The sequence below is a fragment of the Danio rerio genome, chromosome 25 (genome assembly GCF_052040795.2).
Source record: "Danio rerio strain M-AB ecotype USA chromosome 25, GRCz13ab, whole genome shotgun sequence".
NCBI lineage: Eukaryota > Metazoa > Chordata > Actinopteri > Cypriniformes > Danionidae > Danio > Danio rerio.
In genome coordinates this window covers 35,962,964-35,973,883 of record NC_141045.1, presented here as the reverse complement: position 1 = coordinate 35,973,883, position 10,920 = coordinate 35,962,964, and the positions used below count along the sequence as shown (strand labels likewise).

At 33.5% G+C, this 10,920-nt stretch overlaps 1 long non-coding RNA gene across 1 annotated transcript; it reads left to right on the top strand.

Annotated features, from left to right (window-relative positions):
• The first annotated feature begins 2,638 nt into the window (after nucleotides 1-2,638).
• LOC147837893 (uncharacterized) lies at nucleotides 2,639-5,340 on the top strand. The gene is made up of 6 exons (XR_015526703.1): nucleotides 2,639-2,676; nucleotides 2,997-3,113; nucleotides 4,079-4,205; nucleotides 4,382-4,467; nucleotides 4,764-4,806; nucleotides 4,904-5,340. It is a non-coding gene; the product is annotated as an uncharacterized LOC147837893 (long non-coding RNA).
• The last annotated feature ends 5,580 nt before the right edge of the window (nucleotides 5,341-10,920 follow it).

Sequence of the window (10,920 nt, the reverse complement as noted above, 5' to 3'; positions counted from 1 at the left end):
AGGAAAATAATATAACATATATCACTGAATAAATTGTTTGGGTGTCGTGAAAAGAAAAATGAGAATTAGAGCTTTGAATTTTCTCAAACACTCATCAAATTGACCAATATGATTAATGAACTATTTTATAGTTATATACTCTGCCAGTAATTTAAATAATCTGTAATGTATGTAATCTGCCAATTATTTTGTGCATTCCTCTAGCCGTTTATTATTTCTGATCACAATTATTTTAAATGACAAATGGATTGTTGAAACGATTTATTATAAAAATTATTACATGGGTAGGGGCGATGCGGTGGCACAGTGGGTAGAGCTGTCGCCTCACAGCAAGAAGGTTGCTGGTTCGAAGCTCGGCTGGGTCCGTTGGCATTTCTGTGTGGAGTTTGCATGTTCTCCCCAAGATGGTGTGGGATTCCCCAACAATCCTAACATTTAAAATTTAAACACAATAAATAACATATATTGTACAATACTTAAAAATAAAATTAAAGTAAAATATAAAAATAATATGTGCATGCTTCAAATATATAAAATTCCATGTATAAAATTCTTAATAATAAACAGAAAATTAAACAAAGAAGGTAAAGTAATTATTACCCCATCCTTAACCATAATAACACCTTAACAATTACTATGTAAAAATACAGGCATAATTATGACCACAAATTATGGGTTCTGACCACAATTAAGCATGTGGTGATAACTGTTTTCAATGTATACCACGGTTTGAAAAAGTCAAGGTTTTAAAACCGGCAAAATTTTCTGTAATACCCTTTCTAAGGTATTTGCAATATTTTTTATTTACATTTTTTGTTTGTTTTTTGGACAACAGTTTCTCCAGCAGAAAGAACTACTGAAGAGAGCAGAAGTCAATCATTCGCTTGAATTATTTAGCCTGAATCCAAAATATTTTAAAATGTTTAAAAAAATAAAATATATTGTGTTCAAAAGGGGAAAAAGTTTTTGTTTTTTATTTAGACATTTAAAAAGAAAGTATTTTAGAGCAGTAACCTCAACTCCGTGAAACCGTGATATTTTTTATCAAGGTAATCATACTATCAGAATCTTACAGGCCCATGCCTAAGCACAATAGGCTATACATTGATCAACAATAACAACCATTATGACTAGATTTGCAATAAAACATTAAATAAACTCCCTCTAAAAGCACTTTGTATTCTTAATAATCAATCTCTCATCCCAAATAAAACAGCAGACAAACTTTCTCCTCTTCACAACCGACAGACAAGCTAAACCTCAAGTTAACTTTAAAACAGAGCAAAATAATTGAATATCTGTGAATACCTATTTACACTGAGATGGTAAATGTTCACCCACCTGCTCCATAATTACCCATTATTTGGCAAAAAACACCATTTAATAATGAGACACCCGTTTTGCATATGGGAAATTTAACAGGTTTTTAATTTACATAAAATAATTCCCTCATCAAATAGTAGTCTTATGTCTGTCCATATTAAACTTGGCTGGCTTTTGTTTTGCTTAATAAATAATATACATTGGAGAATATTTAACAAAATAAATAAAATTAAATATAAAAATAACACATGCGTGCTTCAGATATATAAAAGTCAAATTAATCTTAGTAATAAACTGAAAATTAAACAAAAAAAAGGGGGTAAAGGATTTTACCCTTTTTACCTCATTTTTAACTGTAATAACACCTTAACAATTAATCTGTACAAAAAATACAGGCATAATTATGATAACTTTGGATTCTGACCACAAGCCATTTGATTACCAATAACAAATATTAAGATAAAATAAGATAAAATATTAAGATAAATATATAAAACATAGTAAACTCCCACTAAAACCACTTCATCATTATATTAATAACTTTATGTTATGGCTTTACTGGCTTTTCTTTTGCTTAAAACATTACATATTAAGTTTAATTTTATGTTTAAATAAATTAAAGTTTAAAAATAACATATACATATCTATCTATCTATCTATCTATCTATCTATCTATCTATCTATCTATCTATCTATATATATATATATATATATATATATATATATATATATATATATATATATGGTATATAACTTGTATTTGGGAAAGTTTAATAGGGTTAACATGAACATAAGCATGCTTCAAGTATAAAAAAATTGCGATCAATGCTAATAATAAACCTCATCCTTAACTATATTAACACATTTACAGTTATTTTGTACAAAAATACTGGCATAATTAGACTACCATTTGATTAACAATAACACATAGTAAGACTAGATTTAATACGAGTTTAAAAGATCTAATAAATTTCAAAAGATAATAAGACTAGACATTTATAAAATAAATAAATCAATAAACTCCCTCTAAAAGCCCTTCATTCTTATTATTCTTATCATATTAAGGCTTGACTCACTTTTCTTCTGCTTAATAAAAAACATATACACAGCAAATTCATCAGAGTTAAATTCTCGGTGTTGAAGCATTTGAGAGTAAAGTGTTGACGTTAAAGAGTTAGATTTTGATAAATGAATATAATAAGAGTTAGAATTGATTTTATTCAGTGCGAAATCAAGGAGTTATCTTTTCAACACTTGGTGGTGTTATTTCCAACATCCGGGAATTCATGCAGCCCCAGTCACTGAAGAATTTTCCAGACGCCATTTTCCATCTGAGGTTTAGAACAGCAACTGGTGAGTCAAACTACCTAAATGTTGGTATTTTACTGACTTTCTTTAAGGAAATACAGTTGTAAACATATTGTTAAGTTAATAACTTTAGAATGGAGTGACAATTTTAAACTTCTGCGGTTCATTCATGGTCGTTTGTGTATCTAGTTTAACTGCATTACTATTGACTTCTTTTCAAGAATGTTTTTATATGTGCTCACGCATACATAGTGCATAAAAACATCAAATGTACATGTTCAACACATTTCTGTCACGCGTAATGCCATTTTGTGCGTTGTTACCCATCTGTAAAATAAAATCGACACTTCTCCTTTAATTCCAAGCAAACTAGCGAGGGAATCCCCGGAGCCGCCTAACGTTAGCCTAAGTACTCTGCCCGGATGCTAACGGCAACACAGGACGGTTTCCATAAGCTCTGGAGAGTTTTTAAAACATATCTGGTGAGTAAATGAACATATGCTTAATTGTAAAAGGCTTCCTGACTGAAACAAATGATTGTTTGTTATTCGTGTACGTTAATTTGGTTATTTTAAACACCGTGGCCCTTTTAAACTGGTTCATTCGTGGCCGTCCATATACCGTTAGTCCATAATTTAGACTCGTCTAATAACGTACGCTTGAATTATATTAAGTGTTGACAACCATTAAAGTCGGAATGTTAACATTAATGTCTTTAAATGACCGCGTTTGCACTTTATCAGACATTTAACGTTACAGAAGTCTCCCGGAAGTTGCGGGACTAACGTTAACGTTATCCCGCAAATGCACAGAGACTCCCAGATGCCCAAGTAGATGCCCGCAAATGAATGATAATCTCCCGGAAATCGCGCGTCTCCCGCCCGGTCATTAAACACTTTGCACGCCCCTCTCCACCGCATCCCTCCCAGCTCTTCAGGTACGTCGCGCGCAAGTCACCCCCACCGCTCTTCAGGTAACGTTACGTCGCGCGCAACTCATCCCATTGCTCTTGAGGTACTCATCTCTCCCGCTACCTCCCGCAAATCAACTCTGTATCCCCCGAAAATGACTTTTCCCAACTCGGGATGTCTGACGTTAGTAAGTTAGGCTATTTCTGTTGTCAGGAACATCTTAGTCAAGCTTTTTCTCCCGCATAATATTGTGCTTAAAACTATAGGCTAAACTTAGCATGTACTGTACACAACATTTCCGTTTTATTAGTGCGTTGTAAACAGCCACCTGTCTGTAAAATTAATCAACTGATTCATATTTGAGCAGCCTAATGATGATACAGGTTTGATTTGTAGATTTATTATCAATAATCAACATCTGAATCAAAAGATATCTGAAAAAGTGTGAGGCATACTTTGTAATGTTCATCTCTCTTTTTTTTATCTGAAGGTTATGCATATGTGTTAGATTCTAATGTGTTGTTGTTTTTTAACAGCCACAGTTCTCTGTACAATAACACAAGACCCTGTGACGGTGGCTGATTAGAGACGGATGGTGTATTTCCAGAGTTGGTGAAATGACCAAGCACACCTTCTTGGTCATATGTGGTGATAATAATGAAGGTATGTTTGATAAAGTTCTGTATTTGTTTTACAATAAGCTGAGAGGGTATTAGAGCATTAGAGAATAACAAATGACATGAAGGTGATAAGTTTTGTATTGTGGGTGAACTGTTACTTAAATAATGTTTTGCTCTTTGCTTTGCACTTTTCTTCTTCTGCTTATCCTAATATTTTAGATTATATTTGGACCTGAAACATCTGCTAGACTCCAGTAAAGGTGGCCTCAATACTGGACCTGAAAGGGCCTAACAAGTTGAATCTGGTAAAGAAACACGCACACACACACACATGCACGCACACGCTTACCGAAAACTGTAAGTTTATGAATATTTTTTACACTGTGGCCAATATTTTGGCGAAGTCAGCATCACTAAATGATATAAAAGATTTTAAGCTCCTCTAAATTTTGCTCCAAGTGTTGTGTTAAATTCAGGATTCTGGACAGACAGCTGCCTGTTTTTCCAGTTCTAGTCATAGTGGTTAACCTAATTGTTTTTGGAGATCCAACAGTGATGTATGTGTTTTTTCTACTTTTCCATATCCTGTCACCTCAACCAGCTGGGAGAGTCAAGTTGTGGATCATCATGAAGATTTTCAAAAGGTGAGTTTAGATTTCTTGAATGTTTTATTTACTTTAAATGTTCTTTTAAATATATCATAGAATTTGATTGCAATTTGTTTTCAAACATTTTTCTTAGTCATGCTGGAGTCTTGAAGAGTTCTTAGATGAGCATCACCCTACAGTATATCCGTGCATCAGGAACCACCAGACGAGCGATCAGCAGCTACTACTGTACATCGTCATGGATAAAAAGGTCATCCTGTGGCTGGGAAGCACATCTTTCACAGCACATGCTTGATGAGATTTCCTAGCTCCAGTTTGTTTTCACACAAGTTTACAGCATTTATAGCTTCATTTAAACTGCTGTGTTTGATATGGAGGACCAAGGAAACACCCGAAGTGAAAGATTTGCACGCCAAGTTGTTTAAAATGTAATTTCAGAAGAAAACTATGCGTTCAGAAGAAAACTATGAGTGACGATATATTGAACTTTCAAATTGCTCTGATGAAACATCAAGTTTGGACATCATATTTTGTTGATACTGTCTGTACTAATAAAACATTTAAAGCATATTTGACATTGTTGCATTTTAAAAACTGAATGAATTGTTGAAGTGGTGAATGTTTTCAAATAAAATGTTTTTTTATTTTGTAATTTACAGTCTATTTGACCTTTTTACCATATTTACACTCAAGAGAGTTGAATAAAAACAATATATTACACCAGGTGGTGTTAAATATAGTTACATTTTTTAACTCTGCCCTGAGTTAAAATTAACCCTTACTTCGGTGTCAATGTGCCAACCCTTTTGAAAGTGTTGATTTAAGTCTGTTTTGAGTGGACCCCATGAGACACTTTCAAAGTGTTGAAATTAACACCCATAGAGTTGTTTTGGGTCCCCATATTTTGCTGTGTAGGTTTAATTTTGTATTTTGTAAAAAAAAAAATGCATGCGAGACATTAAATTAATTCTTATTATTACACTGAAATTTGAACAAAAATATATTTTTTAATAATGCCTGTAAATTAACGTGAAAGATAGAGGGGGGTTATAATATCTGAGGATTTCTGACCACAATTAGGCAATATTTAATTAACAATAACAATATTAAGACTATATTAAAAACATAACCTCCCTAAAAGCGCTTAACAATCAATCTCTCCTCCAAATAAAACGACAGACAAGCGCTCACCTCCTCACAAGCAACAGCCGAGCTAAACTTCTCAAGTTAACTTTAACAGAGAGCAAAAGAATCGAATCTCTGTGCATATATTTATATCTATATTTTTATATATACACACACTACGCGGAGATGGTAAATGTTCGCCCGCCTGCTGCATCCTACTCCATATCACTTGGCCCGTTATGAAAAATAGTTTGCTATTTTGGAACCCCCTGGCAGCCATAGTGGATCACCACAGACCCCGAGCTCATTTATCTTTTGTCAGAGATGAAGCCAAACTAACGCCATCTCCCGAAGCGGCTAAAGAATGAGGAGGGGAGGAAAAAGCGAGGTAAAAATAAACCGCCGGCGCTCAGGTAACGACACCGAGGAGTCACTTTACAAGTAATGTGTGGCTTTTTCAAAAGTGGAACTCTGTCTTTCCATTAGGACATTAAACACTTTTTGTTCCCGGCCAACCTGATTAGAAGTGTCTTTCCTCCTGCTGAAAGTTTTGGAGAGGAGAAGAAGAAGGAGGAAAAAAAGTGACGACGGTCTGTGAGGAAAATATGAGTGTTTTTTGCTGACGGGCGGCTGAATGACTGCATGTTTACGGATGACAGAATCAGCTCACATTCACACAACCGCCAAACCGTGATGCTTGTTTTGGCTTTTTTCCTCTCTCACTCTCTCTCTCTCTCAACAATTGACAGAGTGTGCAAGCATGATAAATCTTTATATTTTCATCCATTCATTTTCCTTCGGCTTATTCCCTCGTTTATCAGGAGTTGCCACAGCGGAATGAACCGCCAACCGCTCTGGCATATGGTTTTACGTATATAGCGGATGCCCTTCAAACACAAACAACTGGGAAAAATGATATTTTCATTAGTTATGTTTTTTTTAACCTAGTTTGGATGTCAAAAATGAGGTAATTTCAGTAAATATAACCTCTGAATTGTTGTCATGTTTGCAGATATGAATGAATATGTGCCAAAACAAAAATGTGACATATTTTTCAATGATTAATTTTTGTGCTTTTTTATTAAAAAACATGAATATTTAGGCTATTCCCTACACTGAAAAAAAGTGTTGCATGCAGAACTGTTGCAAACAATTTATTTGAGTTAAATTTAAACAAACAAGTTAAGTTTAATAATGTTCAACTTAATTTGTTTGTTTAAATTCAGCCCAAATAAATTATTTACAACCACTTAACGTACATTTTTTTTTTAGTAAATTCAAGGAATCATCTTTGAATATTTTTTTCAGTGCATTTATTCACTCTTCCTCAAGTGTCACCAAACCTTTATAAAGTTTCTTTATTCCGATGACCTCTAAAGAAGATATTTTGAAGAATGTTGTACACCTCAAACCACTGACTTTCATAGTATTTGTCTTTTTTTTCCATGTGTCAATGGTTACAGAAAAATGCTGAGTTCTACACGGTTTCTTGATGTTATCCCATCACAGATTAATTAAGTTAACTTAATTGTGTTTTCAAATTCAAGTGGATTGAACATACAGTAACTTTTCAAGAATTGTGTCGTTTCAACTCATCCTAAATAAGTAGTTTAAACAAGCAGCGGAATTTATTCATTTATGTATTTATTTATTTATTTTTGAGTGTGGATTACAGGTTACAAGTGGCTCTAAACCTTTATGAGTTTTTTTATTTTGTTGAAAACTAAAGAAAATATTTTGAAGAATGTTAAAAAACGGTAACCATAGACTTCCATTTTTTTTTCTATGAGCCTATGGGCACAGTGGATGTCAATGGTTACAGGTTTTCATCTTTCTTCAAAATATCTTCTTTTGTGTTTGACAGAAGAAAGAATAGACAGCTTTAAACAAGTATAATATTTTGAACAATGCCAGACTTCCTTAATGGCAAAGTTCACACAAAAAAATATATTTACACATTATTTATTTACTCACCCTCAAGTGGATACAAAACAGTCTGACTTTCTTTCTTCCGTTGAACACTAAAGTTATACTGAAGAATGTTGGAAACCGGTAACCATTGACTTCCATAGTATTTATTTATTTTATTTATTTATTTTTTTTTGCTACTATGGATGTCAATGGTTACAGGTTTTCATCTTTCTTCAAATTATCTTTTGTGTTTGACAGAAGAAAGAGAGTAAATTATGACAGATTTTTTTTTTCAATTTTGGGTGAACTATACCATTCATTCGTTCGTTCGTTCATTAGTTTTCCTTCGGCTTAGTTCCATATTTATAAGGTTTCACCAGAGTGGAATGAACCACCAACTACTCCAGCATATGTTTTACACAGCAGATGCCCTTCCAGACACAATCTAATACTGGGAAATATCCCTTTAATTAATTTCCATAATTGACTGTTTAATAAGACTACTATGTTTTTTCCCTTGTTTACTCTGATGGGGTAAACAAAAAGTAAATTATTTAGGGTAAATAAATTGATAAAACAAATAGATACCTTATAGAACAACTTTTTGTCTTCTCGTTTTGTTTCATTTAGTTTAAAAAAAGCCCTTTTTTGTTCACACAGCAACAGGATTTCGACAAGTAAAAACTGACCACCCCTTACTTTAAAACTTCTCATTTCTGAAAATAATCTGGATCAAAATTTCCACTGTTTTTAAAAGGGTCTGTTCACACATGATCTCTTCAAGGAAATTTACCAGTAATTTACCTGAAATATCTATTTTTGTGAAAGGGCCAAATAAAACAAAACAGAACTAAATATCAATGAAAGGTAAAGAATTCCAGAATATTAGTGCATGTGTTACTTTTCTTCTGCCGGGTTTGTGTTATTGCAAGTAAAAACTGTCCTCCTCTTTCCTTAAAACTTCTCATTTCTGCAAATGTGCTGGAAAACTATTTTCCAGAATTTTTAAAAGGGCCTGTTAATTAACTAGAAAGGTCTATTTGAGTCAAAGTGCCAAATAAAAGTATAACAAAACAGAACAAAAAAAAAAAAAGAGGGCAAACTCCATCTCCAGTATTCCAGAATATCAGTGTCTGAGTTACTTTCTCCTCCTGAGATTGAGTGATTGCTCATCTCCTTAAGTCTTCTTTTTTACACCGTAGCAGCATGCCAGCAAGGAAAAGCTGACCACTTCTTTTTTTAAAACTTCTCATTTCTGTAAATTTGCTGAAACAATTTTCGGTGTTTTTAAAAGGGCCTGTTTACACATGATCCCTTCATGGAAATTTACCGGTAATTTAACAGGAAAGTCTATTTCTGTGAAACTGCTAAATAAAACAAAACAGATTGAAATAAAAAAGAAACGCAAAGAATTTCACTTTTATCTAAAACAAATTTTTCCTGAACAAACAAACAAACAAGTCGAACTCCGTCTCCAGTATTCCAGAATGTCAGGGTCTGGGTTAGTTTGCTTTTCCTGACTTTGTGTTATTGCAAGTAAAAGCTGACCACCTTGTTCTAGTTTCTGGAAATGTGTTGGAAAACAATTTCCAGAATTTTTACAAGGCCTGTTTACACATGATCCCTTCATGGAAATTTACCAGTAATTTACCAGAATGGTCACTTTGAGTGAAAGAGACAATTTAATTATAACAAAAAAAAAGAACAAAATAGAAAAATTAAACACAAATAATTTTACATTTACCCAAAGATAATCCCTTCACGGAAATTTACCAGTAATTTACCAGAAAGGTCTATTTGAGTGAACGTGCCAATTACAACAAAACAGAACAAACAAAATTATTAAAATAAAAAAATATTTTTATATACTATTTGTTTTACCTAAAAGCAAACAAGTCGAACTCCGTCTACTACAGTATTTAAGAATATCAGGGTCTGGGTAAGTTTGCTTCTGCTGAGTTTGTGCTATTGCAAGTACAAACTGTTCTCCTCTTACTTTAAAACATCTAATTTCTGGAAATTTTCTGGAAAACATTTTTCCTGTGTTTTTAAGATTCTGTTCACACATGATCTCTTCATGGAAATTTACGGTAATTTACCAGAAATATCTATTTGTGTGAAAGGGACAAATAAAACAAACCAGAAAAATCAAATAAAATTTCTTTATCCTATATATATTTTTTTTTACTAAAACCCAAAATTTTCTTAAACAAACAAATAAACAAACCCTAATCATATCTCCAGTATTCCAGAATACCAGCGTCTGGTTTTCTTCTCGTGAGTTTGTGTGATTGCTCGTCTCCTCAAGTCTCTGAGTCTCTGCATGAATGAGTGCGTTTAGCAGCCATGAGCCCAGAGTCTCTGAATAACACATCTGTCTGACAGCGCAATGATCGGCCGCTTCTCTCCTAAAGCATTGCATACACACACACACACACACACACACACACACACACACACACACACACACACACACACACACACACACACACACACACACACACACACACCCACAGGTATCAGTGCTTATGACTTTTACCCTGACAGGACAACAATCCTCATCCCTGTGCTCAGTGTTGCAGACGGCTGAATGACTGACTGACCGACTTCTTCTTCTATCGCAAACATACACACACATACACCTCAGGGGAGATAAACACTCCGGCCGGCAGGATGCATGCTGGGATTGTAAATTTTTATATATATATAAATTTATGGCCATTGCATGGTGATTGCCTCTCTATGCCTGATATGGCCGGAGGAGAGCAACACCCGATGACACAAACGGTGCAAATGACAGACTGAGAAACTGCACAACACATGTTTCAAATGATCTAAAGGTCCGTTTGCACCAGTCACAATAAATATAATGATTACTATAATGATATTAACTATAACGATAACTGTAACAATAAATATAACTATAACAATAACAATATCAATAGTGATGACTGTAATGATAACTATAACGATAACTATAACCATGACTTTAATAGTGATAATTACAGTGATTAACTATATAATAAGAACCATGACGATAACTGTAACAATAAATGTTATCTATTAATTATAACAATAACAATAAATATAATGGTTACTATAATGATAATAACT